The sequence below is a fragment of the Ambystoma mexicanum genome, chromosome 8, assembly GCF_040938575.1.
Source record: "Ambystoma mexicanum isolate Mex_15411 chromosome 8, UKY_AmexF1_1, whole genome shotgun sequence".
NCBI lineage: Eukaryota > Metazoa > Chordata > Amphibia > Caudata > Ambystomatidae > Ambystoma > Ambystoma mexicanum.
In genome coordinates this window covers 1,251,811,442-1,251,834,887 of record NC_090929.1, presented here as the reverse complement: position 1 = coordinate 1,251,834,887, position 23,446 = coordinate 1,251,811,442, and the positions used below count along the sequence as shown (strand labels likewise).

The 23,446-nt window shown below is 44.0% G+C and overlaps 1 long non-coding RNA gene across 1 annotated transcript in view; it reads right to left on the bottom strand.

Moving 5' to 3' along the window:
- Positions 1–23,446, bottom strand: part of LOC138472944 (uncharacterized) — a 519,290-nt gene that overhangs the window by 180,035 nt on the left and 315,809 nt on the right. The gene's annotated exons all lie outside the window — the stretch shown is intronic.

Below are 23,446 nucleotides of genomic sequence, written 5' to 3'. Positions count from 1 at the left end.
TTGCAAAGAGACAAGGAGTGTGTCCTTAAATGCCAGGTACAAACTAATAAATTTAAAATATCTACACCAGTTCTACTAGACGCCTGCCTCCCTACATAAATATTACACAGCGGTCTCCGAACAGTGTGCAAGATGTGGTAGCATGGCAGCAGATTTTCTTCACTTGGCATGGGAGTGCCCTGCAATCCTATCCTTTTAGGAGGGGGTCTTCAAAGTGCTGCGAGAAATTATGGGGGAGAGCTTAAACTCTGACCCGATGTTAGGATATACCAAACTGGTCCCCAGAGGTCTGAGGCGGGTGGTTGGGCTCCTGCTACTCTTGGCCAAAAGGTGGGTGGCGATACGGTGGGGTGGGAACCAATCCCTGAGACTCGAACAGTGGCACGCGGATATATTGTACCTACAGCGATATAGAGTCAGAGTTTGGTCGATTGGCGCACCCACTGGTCAGACCTAGAGATATTTGGGTGCCATATACACAGTATTTAATTGCTCAATTAGATGTTCCCCCCAAAGGATAATACATATACGATAAGCCTGGTGAGGAAGGAGTGAACTTGACTTGCTATCTGCAATGTAAATTCACACCACCTAAGAAATGGGGTTTGGAGAAAAGTGTTGAAAACAATTGAGCTGTGCTAATGCTAAATTGGGGAGATTGATGTTAAAGTGTTGTATAATTGAAAATGGCAATAATAAAATCGTTTTGTTTTTTAAAAAGGAGGGGTTTATGGGAGGTACAAGCAGAAGTTCTGAAATTGTCATTGCTTACTGTGCACAGTGTAAGTTTCTCTTTTGCGCGAGGAAAACATGATATTTCTATTTAAAACAAGACTATTCCCATTGCAGCTTCATACAATCAGATCACGCACTTTACTTTACTGTATGCTTATAAAGCGCCAAAGCCCTTGGGCATTGAGGCGTTGAACAAAGAAACATACAACAGAGACAGAAAACTACAGAGAACAATACTCTGGGGTTCAACCTAAGCGAACAACCTGCTCTTAAGACGTTTCCTAAAAGTGCCATGATTTTCCTCCTTTCTGAGGGATTCAGGGAGCTCGTTCCTGGCCGGCGCCACCCGAACAGGGAAGGAGCTGCCATTTCCCCATACTGTTTTAAAACGCTTAATCTTCAGGGTACCAGCCTCTGTTGAGCGTAAGGTTCTACTGGGTCTGTAAATCTCCAGATTCTCTTTGAGATATTGAGACACTTATGTCCCAATATCAACAATTTAAAGAGAATTCTGGCCACTGTTACTGAGTCTTTGCGTGCGATTTCATAGACTATGCGTACAACTTCATTTTGAATTTTCTGCAGTTCATAAATGCACTCCTTACTGGTTCCCCCTAGCAAGGAGTTGCAGTAATCAAGACGCGGTAATATGATGGCTCGTACCAGCTTAGATCGATTTTCTCTTGTGACCATGGACCAACTATCTCAGGACTCTGAGATAATAATTAGAGTTCCTGACTATGTAGTCCACATGGGCATCCGCGTAGAGTGTGGCCTCCATAAAAGGTGCTAAGAGTTTTAACCTTCACAGCTACCAGAACAAGACCTCCATCAATATGGAAGCCAGACAATTCTTGTCCCAAACTCTCTCGGGATTGCCTGGACCCATATACCATAAGCTCGGTTTTACTAGCATTAAGGCATAACCAGTTAGTAGACATCCAATTTTTGATGGTCATGTATATTTTGTTCACCTTTCCTGATCATCAGCATAGTTTCCACTGAGTTTAATGGTAAACTGGAAATCATCCGCGTAGTTTGCGAAAAACACCCAGAGTCTCCCTAATTACATGCACAATTACTGGATATAAATGTTAAAGAGAGAGGGGGACAAACAAGCCCCCTGGGGGACACCACAGACGATGAGTTCTGCATCAGACGAAGCATCTCCCCAATGGACTCTATACCTTCGTCCCTCAAGAAAGGACTTGATCCAAGTCACTGCCTCCCAGGAGAAGACCCCTTTATCAGCCAATCTATTCGACAATTTACTGTGGTCCAGTAGATCAAAGGCTGCTGATAAGTAACGCAAAATCAGAAGCACCCTGATCCACTCTTTTCCAAAACTGTTAGCATCTGAGTTTGAAGATCGACTGAGGCACTTTCCATATCATGGGCACGCTGAAAACCTGACTGTTTTTTATGTAGCACACCTACGACTTCCATATAAGATTGAATTTGCATGGTGGCCACCTTACCCACCAATTTAAGGAAAAAGAGGGTGCTGGTTATCGGCCTCAAATTAGAGGCGTCTTTAGTATGACAATGGGTGAACGAAGCATTGATAAATCTACGTAAGACTGGAACAAAAATACCACAGTGTTCCAGGATGACCTTTGATGGTAAAAGGTCACCTGGGCAACTCGTGGGGTGCATAGTCTTCAACATATCCTCAACGTCCAGGTCTGTCACAGCCGAGAGATGGAACTGAGGGCGGCATTCAACAGTTTCCTGCTCCTTCAATCCTCAGTGGAACGATAGGCCCCTGTTTTTTGTTGCCCACTTCTGGTGACCTCACTAGGACTTAAGGTGTTTATTTTCTCCAGCTCGTTCATGTTTTAGCTTGAGCAAGAACAGTTTTGTCTGCAAATGCCTTTTGAACCCTTAAACAGTCCTCACTATTTGGATTAATGCTTTGATTCAGGACCTTGGGCTTTTCCCAGGTTCTAAACAGTTTAAAAAGCTCTTTAGTTTCATTTCCGGCCCTGTTTATTTGTTTGTTATAATGATTTTGTTTGACCTCTAGAATCCCACCTTTATATTCCCTCTCCCTGTGCTTCCATTCCTCTTTATTCTTAGGGACTTTATCTTTCAGCCAGTTATATTCGGCCTGCCTTTATTTTGTTTGAGCTGAGCCAACTCCAGAGTGTACCACTTCTAGTGGTTAGGAAAATCCCTGACACTCCGACGTTTGTTAGGGGCAATCCTATCCAGCAAAGCTGTCAGATTCGCATTGTAACTTTCCACTAACAGATCAGGGGAAACTGAATCAGTCGTCTGCATCATCAAATTGCTCATGCATCCCGCAAGATCAGCTGGTTTAATAGCACAATCATTTCTCCCAAAAACCTTACGCAGAGGCTCATGTTTCTGGCAAGAGGATTTAGGAAGCTGAATCTTACCAGTGAGGAAGAAATGGTCCGACCACACGTGTAGTAGTTACGTCGGTCAGAGTTATGTTTTCTCACTGGCCAGCCAGTCTAACGTGTTACCCTTACCATGTGTAGGGCCTAAATTATGTACAATTATATTCGCATTATTCAATTATTTTTCTAACTCTAATGCTCTCTTATCTCTCAAATCTCCTTTCCAGAGATTTAAATCACCCAGGAGAATTATGCCAATATTTATTTTCTGCATAGACGATAATAAGTGAGTGATATTTTCGTTGAACAATGGCATCTCGCCTGGAGGCCTGTAAAGTAGTACAACATGTATACTGTTATTGTGATTAGGAGTAATCTTAGTGTGTAATAACTCACATCCTTCGCAGTCTCCTTTTGCCTCAGACATCCCCAGGGCTTCTTTGCAAATAATCGCTGCACCTCCCCCTGACCCATCAAATGATTTTTCACAAAACAGAAAAAAGCAGTGGGAACTCACTTGCTCTATAATCGGGCCATGTGAGTCCATAAACCAGGTCTCCATAATGCACATTATATCCACCTTTTTATCTAGGATATTATCATGAACATCAATAGCATGTCTAGCCAACAACCTACTATTAAGGAGTGCTACATTAAGAACACCTGCCATGCTGTGGTCCAGACCAATAAATGTTTCAACAGTCCCTTGGGACAGCTTTAATGACCGAGGTACATTTTTGTCCACATTGAAAGCATCTTTCTCATTCTCAGTAAAAAGCCTGGAATCCATATTTAAACAGTCAACAGAATTAATGACTGCACTAAGTCCAAACATGACCTTATATCAATGCTATATGTGATTTGGTATCAAAAACAATCTTTTAATTCGGCATATATGTCTCACATATGACCCTACATTTAAAGCCTCTCAATTCCCAGAAGCATTCCTTCAAGAGCGGCTGCACCGGCCGTGTTGAAAACCTAACATTCCACAGCCACAGAGACAGAGAATGTATTCCAACATGGACCAGCGTAAACCAGCTGGTCCCTGATGAGCCAGCGCTGACGCGCCTAACCGATACTTAAAGCGCACAGGGAACTACAAGACCGCCGGGACTTCTAGTTTTATTAAAAGCTTGGCACGATTTCTTCCAGGAGCAAGGCTATCGTTATAAGCCCAGGAATCAAAGCGTACAACACGCGAGCTGCGTGTTCTAAAAGGGCTGCAAATACTAAAGTAGGTTCTTACTAAAAGAAAACAATGTTATCAAACCGAGTTTAGTAATGGAAGTTAAAACAACAGGATGAATCATAAAAGCGGATTTAATATTATGAGCGGACAAGTGGGCTAGATGCAGTTCATGCTAAAACATGCAACTCATACAATACAATGGGCCTCACTCATTACACGGTAGGCGGTAAGGGATTACCGGCACCGGTAAGGGCACCGATGCCAGTAATCCCTTACCGCCCTACTACGAGGTCCCTTAGCGGGTCCCTCCCCAAGCGCCTGGTTTTACCAGGCGTTATGGAAGGGACCCGCTAAGGGACTTCAGAGCTAATAACGGTACCGCAAATTGCCCAATGACTGAAAAAGACTAAAAGCGAATACTTTCTTCTCAGGATTTTATACCAGCGCAGACTAGCTGGACCCTGACGCACTGGCGCTGACGTGCCTAACCGATACCTAAAGCGTGCAGGGTACAGCAAGACTGCACATCTAGGTCTAGGAATATCTTTGAGGAGGGAATTGTGAGATGTGCGTAGGAAGTCCTTGCTGCACTTAGTTGGCCCGAGGGGTTTTACCTGCACTGCCCCTGGCCACGAGCAGGAGAATAAATGGACAACACCAACGGTTCATGAAGACCCAGCTCATGTCGTCACTTTGGAGGGGTCTATTCAAGTCTAAGCTGCTCTGGGGGTATTGTGTACCACAGTGATTTTGTTTATTCATGAAGATCCCTGTGCCCCCCATGCATTCCTACACTCTACATCATTAAAACCCTATTGTATTCAAAGAGTGGTTTATTCTAATGAGGACAAACATGACATGGGTAAGGGTTCAGATCATGTACGGGTGCAATGGGGATGAGGGGAATTGGGCATAGGAAGTCCCAGAGTGGCTGAAGGCAGATAAAGTGATGGAACAGCAGAGGGCAAAGTATGAGGGTCTGCCATGCCAGTCTTGCATGGAATACATGCTGATAGGCATCCGGAAGGACCACTTAAAAAATATGCACCTGGTATGTTCAGTCTAGTAGGTAGATTTGCATAATATTAGAAATTGACTCTTGGCACTGGCACATGAAATTCACACATATCCTTCAAGATTTGCCATTTCATTTGCAACTACTTGACACATATTTCATCTTTAAGTCAGGTTTTGTAAGACCAAGGATGAGTTGAGGAATAACGAGACGCTACAGGAATAAAGTGAAATACTTTAATAGCAATGCGCTCAGTGATGATAATTGTAACATTTGGCATTCAATTCTTTTATAAAAAATGTATATAAATAAAAAACGATATATTTCTTGGCCTTTGAACATCTTGTGTGCTGCAAAATCTAACATTTGGCCCCATAGAACTTGGTAATTCTGCACAGATTTCATGTACAACCCATACATGGATAACTCAACACACTTTGATTCTAAATGTTCCTTGAATCCACCAAAAGTATAAACTCTATATGCCACAAGATGGTACCATCTGTTGAGAGAATGTAACATTTTCAAATGATTGAAGAGGTGTACAATGCACGCTGCCTAAAGTGAATTTTTAAATAGTATTCCCTATGAAAAATTTTGATTATCCATGCTAGACATGTCTTATTAGGCCACCCAAATAGCATGAATGCATGCCACAGGGTGGCATCAGGCCATGTAAGACATCTATGGCATGACAAAGAAGGAAGTGCAGGGCCAACATGGTAAGGTTGCTATTTTCTTTTAGTTTCGGCTATTAGGTGGATTAGAACACAGCTAGCACGGAGAGGGCTTTGACTAGAAACACGATTGTAGGTGCTGATTGGGGGTGAGGACGTCCAAGTTGTGGTTAGATGTGGGTTTCAATGATGAAGAGTGCATCAAAGTTGTGGGAAATTCTGTTATCTGCAACGTTGGCTGCATTGTTTTCTTTCAGTTTGGTTCTGCCCCATTTTCAACCACCCATGTGTGGCTCTGGTTTCCAAGAAGGAGAGAATGAGTGCTGTAAGGGTCCCCAGGGTATGGAGGGAATTGAGCAGATGCAGCTGTTATGGAGTTGGCTACTGGCACATGACAGCAAGAGGATGGTGGGTTGTGGCTGGACCTCGGGTGCCAACCCTCTTCCGGCTTGGCCAGCAGTTTGTGGGGGAGTCGGGCTTTAGCTGAGTGGGGCACTGCCTGAGTTTAGCTCTGCAAGCTCTTGGTGTAGCAGAGATTAGAGGGAGATGTCACCTGCCCTTCTGCCTCTTCCATTCCTTGTATTGGCATCCTTTGGTTACACTTCATAACAGCTTCATTTATTTGAGCTTATAAGCAACCCATAGTATTAGGGCATTTGTCCTCGGCCTTGGCAGCCTATGTATCTAGGTCTTTTAAGAATACAAGTCCCATCCATTGGGGTGAGCCTAGTCAACCATGCCTACAATATACTTAGGGTAGCCCGAGCACATCTCGAGCCCCACAAGCACTCAGACACTACTGAATATGTATGCAGTATAATTTTTAATTAAATATTAAATATATGTTCAATATAGTAGTAGTACAAAACGTTATTTTCGACACATAGCCATAAAAGTAAACATAAAAACAATACAATCACAGAAAAAATGGCAAGTTAAGAATAAGAACTCACACAATATTACAGACTAAAATGTTATATACAGAATTCTCCACCTATTGATCACCTGCTTACACACTTTTTCATGCCACACACCAGCTTTTACTTCTATACACCTCTCTCTTCTTATGTTACACCATTTTCCAATCAATGCACCCCAAGCAGACTAAGGCCCTGCTGTCTGGCCGGGACTTAATACATCTTAACTCTGACAAGGTTTACACACTTTGAGACTATTATGGTGGTGAGCTGGCACAGTATTTTTAAAAAAAAAACGAATGTTAGTAATAATAATATGTGTGAGAGGCTGGTAAAAAATAAGAGACAAATATTTGTGATTGCTCAGACTTATCATACACTATCTGTGTGGCTCCGCCCACTAAGTGCAGCATGTTTCATCACCATCACTAGAGAGTTGCACGCATTCCAACTGTGAATTAACCACTACAGAACCTAGCAATGTTGTTAGCAGACATTGGGCCTCATTACAAGACCGGCGGTAACCCTGCAGGTGCTACCGGCGCCTGGCTTGCCGGTAACACTGGGGGATTACAACCCCGGCGTTCCGGGAAGTCAGGTGCCAGTAAATTGTAAATCCCCATTCCCATGGAGTCCAACAGGACTCCATGGGAATGGGCACCACGGAAGCACCAGCACCGTTAATAGCGGTACTGGTGCTTCCGTGAAACTCTGCGGGCGGGTGGTGTTCCGCCCGCCAAATCTGACCCTGGTGGGCAGGACGGCACCCGCCTGCAGATTCGTACTGTGCCGGTCAGGTAACAACAGTGCCGGTAGGCTTACAGGCACCGTTGTTACCGGACCGGCACAGTCATAATGAGGCCCATTGTATTAAGTATTTTCTGAGGAAGGACACTTCGAAAATTGAGTCAGCTCTTAGAAATCATGGACAATTGTTTAAAGAGTAGCAGAAATACAACATTGGTGAAACAATTGGAACAAAGCATACTCACACTACATGCAATAAGCCTGGCAGAATACTACCAGGTGAAACAGATTCACAGGAGTCTGCAGTTTCTAAGGAGTCTGCAGTTTCTAAGGAAAGCTACTTTATGTTGCTCTAATGAGCAATTCATCAGCAATTCATCAGAGAGTGGCAAACGACCCTGAACACATGTGCACACGATTGTTACCATACATATTTAACCCTACACGAGTTGCCTAACTCTAATGTAATATTAAAAGGTGAGATAACAGAAACTAAAACCTCTTCCGAACAAAACAATGAATCTCAAGATTGGCAAAATGTACAAGCATATTTGGACAAATAGAAAAAGGAGGATTTACTCAAATGTAAACTACCTTAATTTAAAAGGGATATGCAACATTATGAATGTGTGTATTCATCAGGTTGGACGCATATGCAACAACAGAATCCAGGTAAGGAATCAGACACAACCTCAACAGCTCCCACTGACAGTGAAAGAGGGCAGACCAATACTAAACAAATAAGTAGCCAACCACTTTTCAACTCAGGACACAGCAAGAAACACAACCATAATGAAATCTGAGTGTATTAGAAAATGACAAAGCACGGAATTCTAGAACTGCCAGCTTCAGGAATGGCTGCCTGAAGGCTGAGCTCCTGCACCTGGACTGAATCCCTACCCTACACTGAGATGGCTGAACCAGCTTCACCTGATACGAAACAACCTGCTAAGAGGCAGAAGGGGGCTGGTGAGAAATCCTCAGATGAGAGAGATGAGAGGGTTGATAAAATTCTGGACATGCTCACAAAGCTGACCTTGGATGTGAATGAGATTAAGGACAAGATGTCCAGCGCAGAAGAGAGATACTTGGAGCTCACCTCAAGCTTTAGCAGAGTGGAATCTCATCTGACTAATGTGGATGACACAGTGGAAAGGATGGGAAGACAAATCAGGGATTTGCAATCAAATAATGAAAGACTGTTTCTGAAACTTTCTGAGCAGGAAAATTTTTCCAGGAGAAACAATCTAAGGGTGGCTGGCCTTCCTGAAGATTTGGAGAGGGGCAAGCCACTTGAATTTATCGAGAGAGTATTGATTTCAGTTCTCAAGCTAGATCCTAAGACTCACCTAGAATTGGAAAGGGCACACAGGAGCTTGGGACCTAAGCCAGCACAAGGCCAGCGATCCAGACATTTTGTGATTAAGTTCCTGCGCTTTCCAACCAAAGAAATGGTGCTAAGAAAGGCCCGTGAATTACGTGACCTGTCTTGGAATGGTCACAGAGTGATGATATTTGGAGATCTCAGTCGGGATGTCTTGGACAAAAGAAGAGAATTTAATATGGCCAAAGATAAGGCGAGACTGAAGAACCTTAAGTACTACATGGTATATCCTGCCATCTTCAGGGTGATCAAGGATGGCAGGTTGTTCTCCTTTAATGACAGCAAAGGAGCTGAGGCCTTCTTGAGTGACCTGGAGGGGACTGAAAATGGGAATGATCCTGAGCAACCTATGGAGGCTCTGGAGGCTACTGTGTCTGCTTCACAGAGAATAACAACGAAAAAGAAGAGATAGACTACCTGGTTAATTGAAGCAGTGGAGTTAGTGTTGTGTTTTTTTTTTCATTGTGTTTTCTTCATTTTCATTGATTTACATTTGATTGTCATCCACTGGTAATGATTTTAGACGTGACGATCGTTAATTACAGTTGGGATTGATTTTTCGTTTCAAAACACAGTCACGGGCCATTAGAGGAAAGGACGTAGTGTTTTTGACGTTCCTGCACGTCGTTTCATGTCACGGGGATTAATGGAGGCCGACGTGTATTCGGAAGGACGCGCGTACGAATGGAGGACGCTATGCTGGGGGAATGATTTGGCGGTATGTGGAACGTTTTACACACTCATGAATGAGGTGCTCGGAAATGTTGGGTTTCTTCCGCTTCCCCCCCCCCCCCTCCCTCCATTACCCCGCCTCCGGAGACGCCCGTATACTTATACGCGGGCTTTAATTGAAACTGGGCCTCCCGCTTGCACACATGTACAATTGCGTGACCTTCCCTGAGCCTTCCCTGAGCCTCCGTTTACATTGACAGCTTGCCCATGATGGGGCTCTGCCAGATACTTGAAAAATGCAGCAACACACCATATTCAATTGCGCTGGGATAAATATGAATATGGACTGTGGTGACTGAAGCAGGGATTGACAACGCGCTCATGGAAACTTACGGCGCCGCATTATCATTCACTTTGTCTGGTTTGACTGCTTTGCCCTGGTGACTACAGTCTTGAGGAATCATATTAAAGGGCATGGAAGGAGGTGTATTGAGGCACAATGGGGGAAGTGCAAACAGACATACTTTTTTAACCCCAGTTACATGCAGATGTCTTCTAAAGTGGCCACACACCTGAACTGAACGGGTCATGAATCAGATTCTCCTGCCTTATGTGGTTCATGCACAGTATCATCTCTCTTGGGGTACACTGTACAGGGCATTTAGTAATTGGCTGTTTGACTGTCTATCCACAGCACACGGGATACATATCGGTAATGGAGTGTTTGAGACTGTGGTGGTTTGGGGCGAATGTGATGGGTCAGGGTATTCCCTTTAATCTGATGGCATGGTAAATTCCTTATTACTGGATGTGCATAGTTAATATAGGAGGTGGGAAGGAAATTAGGGGTATGTTATGTATTCAATGGTCCAATGGCTCGCTGTGGACCTTGCCACGACTGGACTGGAGCTATTCTTCAGCAGTGGTCTCTGAGATGAGGAGGTTATTAGGTCTAATGGTATACGGTGTCTCTCACTGACCTACGTAAGTGGATGTCGGGTATCATAAGTGTAGGCATTCACCTATGGTCTGTTTTTTAGTAAGAGTAGTTGGGTTAATGGGGTAGTAAGGAGGATCGATGAGTTTTGTGGATAGTGTTAGGGGTTATGGGAATGGAATATTAGCATAATTGTCATTGTATATGCATTGGGTGTGGATTTTGGGGTAGTTGCAGTTCGAGACTTTACTGTTTTTTGTAAATAACTGCACTCATCATCACCTTACAGTCTTGCGGGGTGTATTGTTTGATTTGCTATTATGTGTTCTTGAAATTGCATTGTCTGTGTTTGTTTTGTATTGTTTTGTGTGGTGTTGTGGAGTCTGTATGCTTTACTTTGACTGCTCCCCTTTAGTTTTTGGTTTGGATTTGTCCAACTTTAGTATGATTGGTCAATATAGCTGGTGTGATTCGAGTTCAAATGTCGTTGAGTGATTTGAGAATGTGTACCTGGAATGTTAAGGGCCTGAATATTCCGAGGAAAAGGAAGGAAGTACTGAACAGACTGAGGAGGGAAAAGACGGATATTGCCTTCATCCAGGAAACTCATTTGTTGAATGAGTCAGTGCATCTACTCCGAAATAGATGGTTTACTAAGACCTTTTTTAATTGCTATGGTTCCAAATCAAGGGGGGTGGGTATACTGCTGCGCAAAGGCCTAATGTTTCAGGTGGAGAAAGTGGTGATGGATGATGAGGGGAGAATACTTCTTATTGATGTTACGTATGAAGGCAGATTAATCACAATTGGTTCGGTCTATGGTCCATGTAGTAGTGGTGGCCTTTTTCTTAAGATGCTATCGACACTATTAAGGGAGATGAGAGGGGAACATGTAATTTTAGGAGGTGATTTCAATAGTGTGATTGATGGTAAAATGGACCGTTCGGCGCAGTGTAGATTTACTGCTGGAAGCAATAGCAGATCCTTCAAAGAATTTGGAAGACAGGATAGGTCGGGGTTCACTAAGTGGCGACTTAAAACTCATATTTTACAAGAACAGGGGATTGCTGATTCTCTACACGGTTTCACAAGGGATTACTTTGATATTAACATTGGGAGTGCATCTGAAATCATGGTGTGGGAGAGCTTCAAGGCGACTGTGAGAGGGGAACTGATGAATATTACATCGCGGGTGCGGAAAAAAACCCTGGCGGAGATTCAGGAATTGGAAAGGGGACTAGAAAAAGAGCAGAAAGATTTTGCAGTGTCCAAACGACCTGAGGATAAGTTGTTGGTTGGACGGTTTAGGGACTTACTTAAACAGAAGATGGACGACCAATATGAGAAAGGTATGTTTTTTATGAAGCAGAAGTTTTGGGAACGAGGTGACAAAAGTGGAAAACTGTTAGCAAATAGGTTACGGGGACTATCGGATACTTCTTTTGTCCAAAAACTAGTTGATGATAATGGTGTTCATATTAGTAAGAAGGATGAGATATGTAGTGGTTTTCGGACGTTTTTTGAAACTTTATATCAAGAAGATCAGTTCCCAAGTCAGGTAGACATGGACTCCTTTTTTGATAAAATTGTCATGCCAAATTTGAGTGTGGACCAAGCTGAAATGATGGATAGACCTATTGAGGAAGAGGAAGTGTCAATAGCTATTGGTCAGCTCAACAAGGGTAAATCACCAGGGATAGATGGCCTTCCGGTAGAGTTTTATCAGACACTTAGTGGGGTTCTTGTCCCGCACCTGTGCAATCTATATAATGGTTTTCTGCGGGATGGTATGCTTTGTCCCACTATGAAGGAAGCTTGTGTAATTGTTATCCCGAAGCCGGGGAAAGATGGTAAGAGATGTGAGAATTACAGGCCGATTTTGCTCCTGAATGTAGATTTAAAAATTTTCAGCAGGATTCTGACTAATAGGTTGAATATGTGCATAGGCAAACTGATCAGTGGATCGCAGGTTGGCTTCATGAGAGGCAGGTATGGTTATGATCATATTAGGACATTGATAGACTTGATGGGCCTACCAAAGACAAAGACCAGAGATACATTGTTGTTATTCATGGATGCAGAAAAGGCATTTGATAGGGTCAATTGGTCCTTCCTTTACCACACACTCAAGAGAATGGGATTTGGGGACACATTCATCAAGATCATCAAGGCGATGAATTCCAATATTAGTGCAAAGGTGTGGGTCAATGGGGTTATGTCCTCCTCTTTCTTGTTATTTAGGGGAACTAGGCAGGGTTGTCCATTGTCCCCGTATCTGTTTAATCTGGCCTTGGAACCTCTCATCCTATACTTGAAACAAGAGCAAGGTCTTCGGGGGCTTAAATTTGGTGATGCGGAAATGAAAGTTCTCTGCTACGCTGATGACATGACAGTGATATTGTCTAATCCGGCTGAGGGATGTGTACTACTTAAACAGATGTTCGACGAGGTGGGACGTTTATCGGGCCATAGAATCAATTGGGGGAAGACTGCGGCTTTCCCTTTGGATGTTAGTGTCCCGCGTGATGTCTTGGGCTCTTGGGACTGTCACTGGGAGGTGGGAACTATGAAATACTTGGGTATACATTTAGTTAGGGATTTGAAAAGAATGACCACTTTCAACGTGTCAAGGATACTGGAGGTACTTAAAAGAGACATATTGAGATGGGGCCGGCTGCCGTTGGGAATTTGGGCCAAGGTTAATGCAGTTAAAATGGTCCTTTTGCCAAAGGTTCTTTACATCATGCAGTCCATTCCCTTGAGGTTTACGAAGAAAGATGTTGCTTCTATTGATAAAGTTTTTCGGGATTTTCTTTGGGGTGAAGGTAAACGGCCCAAGATTCCTAAATTTATTTTGCACGGTCCAGTAAAGGACGGAGGATTTGGATTCCCGAACTTGATGAATTATTGCACGGGTTTTCTCTTGAAAAAATCGACCCCATATTTCTCTGAGATTCGTGAATATGTTCCCAATTGGTATATAATTGAGAGTCATCAGTTTTCGCCTTATGCGTTGAGAGACCTCTATTCAATGTCTAAATTGCCCGCCTCAGTACAGAAGCTGCCCACCATGAGTGCGACTAGGGAAGCGGTGATGCGCTTTCTGGACTTTGGAGAGGAAAATGATGGGTTGCACTATGATGCATCTTTATGGCAAAATGCATGTTTACAATTAGATAATAGGCCCTTATGCTGGAAAAGCTGGATAGGTAGGGGCATTCTTAGAGTCCGTGATGTGTGGCATAATGGTGACATGATCCTCTTTGAACAGTTAAGAGCTTCTTTTGGTATTGGAGCTAGAGAAAGAAATCGTTATGTGGCCTTAAAGAGGCTCTTGACTGAAAGGACAGGGATGCTGGATGAAGGCATGAATGAGAGGCCTGCATTGTGTGAACTTCTCCGATCAGCATCGTATGGAGTTTCAACTTATCTGAAACTGATGCCGGCAGATGAGAGTGATGTGAGAGCTTGGGATAAGCTTCGCCAGGCCTGGGTGGATGATCTTGGGGTGGACATCTCGGTTCGGGAATGGACGTATTTACTTCATGTGGGAGTACAAGCAAAGATGGACATGCAACTGCGTTATATCAGGCAAAGGATCCTCTTTAGACTATATTGGACTCCGTCCAGGATGGCCAGATTGGGTCTATCGGACACTGATTCATGTTGGGGTTGTGGATGTGGTGTGGGCTCTTTGATGCATATGTTATGGACGTGTCCGAGAGTTTCTGATTTCTGGACTGGGGTATTGGATAGACTGGACCTTGTATTAGAAGAGAATCTCCCTCGCTCTTTCCTTTCAACTATTTTGTTATCCAACAGAGGTAGAGGAGACGGAGCTAGGGATTGTACGGAATGGATCAATAAAGGGTTGGTTTTAGCAATGAAACAAATACTACGGGTCTGGAAGTCAAGGAAGAAGCCGAGTGTGGATGGGTGGTTAACAGATATGCAGGTATTGTCAAACTATGATAAAGTTTTGCTTATTGGACAAGGTAGAGAAAGCCGTTACTCTCGACTTTGGGGACCTTTCAATGATCTATTTGGCTGAAGGTTGGGATCTAAACCCGGGGGGGTAATTCCCTCCTTGAGTTGGGGATGCTTTGATATGTCTGGAGTTGGGAAGCTGTTCCGTTGTGTGTTTGTTATATGTTTTGGTTTCTTGTTGTCTGTCTGAATTGTTGAGTATCAGGAATTTTGGTTCAAATTGTATTTGTTTTTTGCAATTATTATCGAGGTTCATGTGTTCAGCATTATTCTGTTTATTTATTCTAAGTCTCTTTTAAGATTTTGTGATTTGAACATGATGCAATGTACTGGAGATCGTTTTTTCTTTGTTTGTTGTTCGAATCTTTAAATAAAGTGATTAAAAAAAAAAAAAAAAAAAAAAAAAAAGAAAATGACAAAGCACAAAACCTAATGGAAATGAGACGGGAAATAATATAACACAATCATGGAACAAGGGTTATTTTTCTGTGCAATATGTCGGAATGAGTATGCAAAAATAAAGTGCACCGCTTGTTAGAAATTGCAAATGAAGCATGTGTGAACCTCTTGTGATTTCTCAAAAAACAATTGCGAAATCACAAGAGGTTCACACCTGTAGCCACAAAGTTAATTTTGGCAGCACTCGAAGAAGACGTTTTTCAAACATACATGTTGAAAGAAATAAGAGAATTATATTCATGAAACAGCCATGAAAATACGTTTTTTGAAAATGTTAAAGTCATTGCAGAAAGAGGATGCTATTCTTCTAAAACCAGCAGATCAGGAAGCTACTAGCCTTAAATGCAACATCAACAATAAAGGAACGAAAAGGAGAACCATCTACAAAGTGTTAATCCGTGAATGGATTTCAGAAACAACACTAAACACTCTTTCAGTAGTGAGACCAACATTGCCTACACTTGTCTACCTGTTAACTAAAACCCACCTAAATCCACTGCGGATATGAATCATGGCTCAACCACTCGAAGCAGTCAAGGAAAGCACGGCTATTTAAAGGAATAATGCCTACTCCACGATATATACAGGATATATATGGAGAAACAGACAAATGGATATCATTTAATATAGAAACAAATTAAACTAAAACAGACTAACACTGACCCTAAACAGAAGCACACCCTATCCCTGTCAGGGGTTCTATCCTTAGATCCGCGATGATGTGCCGCCTAACTGAAAGGAAAGGGCAGAGTCACTATCCCTCCACTGAAACACTGATTTGCTGTTATACTGTTAAAAGACACTAACTAACCTACACTGGAATACCAGAAATGTCTCCGTGGTCAATCTGAACGTTTCAGAGGGGAACTTATGTGGTTTTAGATTCCATTTATTCACCCACAATGCAGTGTGTTCGAGAAATACATAATCGGGACTAGGCGGTAAGGGGTTAACAGCGCCGTAAAAGGTTGCATCGCCGTTAACCCCTTACCGCCTAATTACGAGGTCCCTTTACGGGTCCCTACCTTAACGGCTGGTTTTTACCAGCCATTAAGGTTTGGACCCGCAAAGGGACCTTGGAGGTAATTACGGTACTGCAATTTGTGGTACTGTAATTACCGCCGTCCCCATTCCCATTGAGCCCTATGGGGGCAAAAATGGGAATGGGAAGGGCCAATGGTGAATGGGGAATTACCGCCCCGCCAACCTCGGAATGGGGTGGTAATTCCGCCATCCACCATGGCGCAATCATTAAAATACCGGCATCAACCATGTCGCTAATAGCGCCATGGTTAACGCCTGGGTCGTAATGACCCCCTAGGTGTCGTTTAAAACTTTAGAAAGAGGACTTGTCTAGAATGCCCAATGTACCAGCCCAACGAGGGGTACAAACTTAACATGGTATCCCGTGCTGCTCATAGGATATCGAGACAGGAGAGGGTCGACCGGTTTCAATGACTTAAATATCATCATCTTCAGGACCAGGAGGTTCAAAAGGATAGTATTCACTGTGATCCTGAATTCAATGTGGTGAGGATCTGCCAGCCATCCCCTGTCCTAAAACAGAAGGGGAAAATATATTCAAATGGTTGCTTTTTTTTGGGGTCAGTTATTTGTGGGCAAAACAACAACAACAACAAAGTCCAGGGATCGCAGATCCCCCACACACACATCCCTCAGTGTAATGTGGTATATTATAGTACCTATCTCACTGCCAACTGGTTGGTAGATGCTGGCTCAAGGAGAGATTCAGGCTGGCCAAAGCAGACAGCACTATCCAATATGGCCCGTGCCTGTATATTGAAAAAAGGGACCAAAAAATGGTGGTTGGTACCAGTGTCCCTAAATGCTCTGCATCTTATAATGCCCACTCAATAGTCTAATGGTAGTCATTGAGTGGTTTAGAGTGGCAGACAGACAGCTACCGGGTAAGGCGTGCGCTTACCTTCTTCAGATTTCAATTCCATGCAACATGGACCGCTTCGCATGTAGTCATATGGACCGCTGACGTGTTCTTACATCCCTTGTAGGTGAACATTAAATAAAGCCAGGGCCATCTTGAGCAGTTGCTAATGTTCATACGATCCCTAACTACTCGGTGCACCGCCTGTGTGTCAGGCAGGGCGCAATAGTGGACATTCAAGTCTCTGGCAGTCATGTCATTATCAGTTCCAAATCAAAGATCTTATGCTTTTTCCAGAGCCTATGTAAAAGGAACACGTGATTCGTAATTCATTATGGCAAACCCATTTACAAATGTATATGATCTCCACAGTCGTAAAAAGCTCTTGAGAAGCCTATTCATAAAGGCAGTAGCTCTCCTTTGGAGATGCCTGGGGTGCTGTGCAATCGGGATCGCAATGCTACATTGGAGGAGCCTCATGTTGGAGGGTGCTCCATGCTATAGTGATATCCCTGTGTTGTTTAGGTCTGTTAGGAATTACTCAAAAAGCACAGGACGTGCTAGTAAGAGCCAATAATCCTGGATGGAGACTGCGAATCCTCCATCATTTGTTCCTACTCAACCTTGCCCAGCAGGTTGTTGTCATACCCCCTTCACTGATATTTATACAGCATGAGATCGGGACTGTATTTCGAGTGTCGAATAATTGTGCAAATGGATGCACGAGCCGTGGTGGAAAGCTATCATCCAAAATTATACCCAACTGAACTACCTAAAGCCTCAAACCCAGGGATCATATCTCTCCAGCCCTGAAATCTCTCCATTGGCTCCCAGTAGCTGCAAGGATCAAGTTCAAGACCCTTTGGATTGTCAACAAGGCCTTCTGGGGCCTGGGACCACAATACCGCCAACTTTCTCTTCGGAAATATGTTCCTACTCGAGCTCTTCGCTCCTCCACCTCCAACTTCTTGAGGGTCAGATGCTTCTCCAAGCAACGAGTTGGGGGCAGATCTCTCTGTTCGGCTGGCGCCTCCCTCTGGAACAGCCTCCCTGCCTCTCTGAAACTTGAGCAGAACCATCTCCGTTCCGGAAGCATCTCAAGATGTTCCTCTTTGCTTCTGCCTTCTCTCTTCCTCTTCCCTGCTGATCTACTGCTGATACTGCACTGGTCAGCTTGCTGCCCTCTGAACTTCGGGCCAGGTCCCTGTCCGCCCAGTTGCACTCCTGCACTGTCTCCTGGCAACCCTTGCACTTGGGTCTGTATCTACAACCATACAGTCCCTTTACCTGCACTTATCAGACACTTGTTCTCTGCACTTAACCCTTGCACTGCCACCTGCTGGCCGCACTACTTGTTTTTGATCCTGTGTCCTGCACTTGCTCCTCCACCCTTCCCCTGGCACTTTTCCCCTTCCGTCTCCCCTGCACTTGTGCGTTATCAATGTCATTAGGCATAGTGAGATTGTTGTCTTGTCCTCCATTTGTTCCCCTCCCTTGCCTCGTCACGCCTTGAAACACTTGTGTATAGGCACGTTATAAATGTCATATCATATCATATCATACCTAGTGGTTCTCTACAAAGAACGCAAGGATTATCCAGCTTAACTAAGTCTAAAAAAACATCAGATGATTCTCAAGGGGTATGTTTTGCCACAGTTGATCCAGTCAGCTCACAAATCAAATCACTTCTCCTAAAAACACTGGCCAAAAATTGAATTAGGCTGTGAACTACAAGCAAAAATAAGAGAGACACCAATATGTGCATATCAACAATAGGGGGATTTGGGTGACCTGTTACTAAAGACAAGATGTGGTAACTGAAAGAAAATATACACAATGGTTTAAAATTAAAATGGGGACATTTCTATGTCTCAATTCTATAGTGGGTAATAGTAACATACAATGACCAAATAATGTGCATTCAAGGACAGGTGGAAAAATGAATTACGGAATTCCTCTACATGCTTGAAGCTATTTGTACAATATTTATTTAACCGTTTATGTGGACTTCTCTATCTGACAGAAACCACACTTATATACACTGGTGACTGGGCTTGCAATTCTATTTTGGACCTCTGCACATATTATTTATTTGAGAGTTTGCCTCTGCTAAAATGTGCTTTCAAATCCTTCTCCTAATTGCATCACAGCAATCAGGAATAGGCCCAATTGTCATGATAACATAAATAGTTGTAACATCAGGGTAAGCGTGCTCACATTACCCTAATTATATGAGCACTGCACACAGTCGTCAATGTGCTGGATCTGGTTGCAACTGCAGATTTGCAAAGCTTTGTAAAGTCCTTTCTTATTGTTTACTGGCCACTCAACGCACTGGTTTAAGACTTGGTAGCCAGGTAGACCAAGGGCCTCATTATGACTCCGGCAGTAGCCGTGCCGGTAAAAATGGCATGGCTGCCGCCGGAGTAATTTTATTTCTGGTGCCTGGCAATGGGGAATTACTGGGGCATTACAGCCCTGGCGGTCCTGGTAATTCCCCACTGCCGGGCGCCGGAAGAAATTACTCCCCATTCCCATTGAGTCCCATAGGACGCAATGGGAATGGGGTAGATGGTAGCACCGGCACCATTCATGATGGTGCCGGTGCTACCGTCAAAGTCTGCGAGCGGGTGCAGAAAGGCTCCCACTTGCAGAACTCAGAGTATGCCAGTCCGGTAACAACGGTGCCGGTAGCTTACCAGCATCGTTGTTACCAGACCGGCCTACTCATAATGAGGCCCCAAGTCTTGGTATTGGTGCTCAAAGATCTGTGAATGGCAACATATCAGCGCCACGATGCCCAAGGGCTGTTTGTGCGCTTTATAAATAAAATAAATAACAGCAGTACATAGCCCATCTCTTGTTATTTTTGCCACTGGCTTTAATGCAGACGATAATGCCATTCTTGCAGACTACCTGGTAAATGGTGGAATTTGTGTCATGCTGCTAGACAGGTTTTGGCCCTTCCTGTACCTCCATTTTCAGCTGAGACCTTCTTTTCCCAGCCAACTGCTCATTCCTCAGGTCTTGGCACTACTGTTGATATTATTGTGTATAGGCGCTATATAAATAAACTATCATATCATATCATTCCGGGCACATACAATTCTGTTGTCCTTATTGATTGTTCCTTTTCATCTGAATCTTGAAGAAAATTGGGTGAGTTTCTTGAAGTGTACATGCATTTATTATCATCACTCCCTACTAAGGCCTGGATACTATTACTTAAATGTTTCTGTTGCACATGCATATTACTACCTCCTTAACAACTACTACTTGTATTAATTCTGTTCATTTAATGACCCTTTCCATTTAGTTTATATTCTAATCGCTGACCCTTCAATCCGTCTCTGCGGCCTCTTTGTTCATCCCGGCAATACATGCTCTTCCTGCCTAACACATAACCCCATTTGCTCCTGGCTACTGGCTGCTCCACACCCCCATCCCGCCCCCCACTTGTTACCTATTTTAATGTCAATTTTTGGTCTGTAATGTGCTTGTATGTTTCTGTGATTTATGAGATGAGAGAGCACACAGATATGTCGTTTTGCCCTCTCTTGCCCCACCACCTTCACAGACTCACACTACACTTTTCCTTACTCAGGGCCTCATCACGAGTTTGGCGGTAACCCTTAAATCCGGTGGTAGTGCTGTTACCACCGGATTTAAGGGTCCGGCAAATCATGGCCTTGGCGGATTTCTCCCCAGCTCTGAGCTGGGGGGAAATCCGCCGAAAATTTGCACTCATACCGCCGGCGGGAAATCCGCCGGCGGTATGAGCGCGAAATTTCCCCATTGAGCCCAATGGGGAATGGGGCATTCCAGAATGGGCTCAATGGGGAATGGGGATTTCCAAATCCGCCAAACCCGTGATCCGGCGCTAATAGCGCCAGTGGGTTTGGCGGCAGGGCAGATAGCGCCAGCGCTATTAGCGCCGGCGTTACCGCCCAACTCGTGATGAGGCCCTCAGTATGTGCTGGCTTAGAATGCCATCTCCAAGCAAATGAATCCTTCAAAGCCCTCTCTCTTTTCTTTGCCATTATCATTATAAAATATACACTATTAATCCCACTGGGGATAAACTGTCCCCTTTCTCTTCTTAAAAAAAAGGGAAGAAAAACAAAGCACATCACAGAAACAACAATGCAAAAAAAAAAATCTTTTTGTACCAATCCTGCTCTTTCTGCCTGGTATGTCCACGGATAACTGTTTGCTGTACTTCCAAATTAGTATACCTTTCTTTACTCTTCTGCATGGAGGGCGCTGGCCGTGTCATAGTATATTTCCTTGGAGTGACGAAGCTGGTAACACCTGTACTTGTCCGTGACCTGGTAGACATTGGGCAATTTTTCTTAGAGTGGTGGCTATGAGGCAGTGTCCTTTTTTTCTTGTGACACTGAACTGTCTTTTTCTGTGGACGAGATGGCAGGCCTGCTTTGATGATTTCTTTATTTTGATGAAAAAATCTTCTCTCGGCTTTTCTTTTTTTTTTGTAGCTCTTCTTCAGATGACGTCAGATTGCGATCTGTTCTATTTTCCGCTGTGTTTGTCCTGGGAAGATACAACTAACAATTTCTATTTCTTCCCTAACATTTCCCTACTCTGATACACCTACCACCGACGCTGAAACAAGCACATATAATGTATGCGTGCATGCAAGTGTGATGTTTGTGTATACTTGTTTGCTTATCACTTATCTCACTAATACAATAATTTTCTGTCCCTTTGCTAAAAAACACCCAGCACACCTTATACATTTTAATTTTATTAAACATATATACATTTTCAATGTTCAACATTAACATAATCATAGATTTTTTTTTTTTAATAGATTTTTATTGATTTTTCAACACAAACAACGATACAAACCAAACAGCAGTGCAATAAACAATATTCCAATAAACCTTTAACCATTAGTGCGCACTACTCCCCTGATCCCTCCCCCCTCGCGAGCCATTTTCCATGTCTTGTTCCGCTTCTGTTGCACATGAGCGAGCATCGTCATCATCTGGATCTCCCAAAACCCCTGTCCCGAATATGCAGGATATCAATGTCTTCCATGCCATCAGAGAGCCCAGTTCCTCCTCCCAAGACATACAGCTCGCCTCTTGCCACACCGCTGTCTCAGCCTCCGCCCATTTCTGTAGGTCATTCCACCACACCTCAACCCGTGGCTTGCTACATTTTTTCCAGCCCATGGCTATTCGTCGTTTGGCCAGCACATACGCTAAGTCTTTCAGTTTGCTTACATGTTTCTGCTGCCGAGGTCTGGGAAACCCACCCAGAAGGCATGCCCAGGCGGTGTCTATGGCAAACGTGACCCCTCTCTCTCTCAGCTTGCGCGCCGCCTCCCTCCAGAACCCCTCAATCACTGGGCACGCCCAAAACATATGCGTCATGTCCGCATTTTCTTCGTCGCATTTGGGGCACGCCTGTCTGCCTGTATTCCGAAATTTGGATATCCTCAGAGGGGTCATGTACGCTCTGTGCGTGACGTACAGTTGTATTTGCTGCAGTCTGGCATTTCGAGACACTTTCCTGTGGTACCCCAAAGCCCGTTCCCACATCCCATCTCCCATTTCGATCCCCACCTCACTCTCCCATTCCAATCGTAGGCATGTCAGTTCCTTCCCAACTTTCGACATCACCATCTCATACAGCCTAGAAATTTCATGTCCCCCTTCCGTTGTATCATATATCCCCGCCATCGTAACCTCCGATTCGTCTGCCATGATATTCTCAGGCCACAGTTCCCGAATTTTCTTCCCCAATCTATGGTATGTAACATATTGGCCTTCGTGCAATCCAATCTCCTCGCTAAGTTCCACAAACCCCTTAATAGCACCCTCCTGCCACACGTCGCCCAATGTCACCAACCCCACCGATTCCCAGTAGGTCCTAATAATCTCCCTCAGCTGTCCATCCACCCCCGCCAGGGCAACCAGTGGAATTTGCGGAGAACACGGAAGTGGGTCACCCATCATTATACATGCCCGTCTCCACACCTTCCACCCCAGCTTCACCATCGCCGGGTACCTTCTCGTGACAGCCTCGGGCAACCAAATGACCTCCTTTAGGAAAAATGGGGCACAATCTTGCCCGAATAGTCTGAGTTCTGGGGTCTCTTCGTCGGACAGCCATTTAGACACAAACTGTAGTTGGCTCGCTATGTAATACGCCTCAAAGTTTGGGAGTTTGACTCCCCCCTTTTCATGAAAGTTCTGTAACTTCCAGAGCGCTACTCTGTTACGAGTACCATGCCACAGAAACTCTCTGCAAACCCCATTTATTTTAGTGAAAAAACCCTTAGGGATCATGTATGGGATGTTGCTAAAGTAATGTAGCAGCCTAGGCAGAACTACCATCTTGATCATTGCCCCACGCCCCATCATCGCTAGGGGCAACTTCTGCCAAAAGCTCATACATGCGCGTATCTTCTCAACAGCCATCTCTGT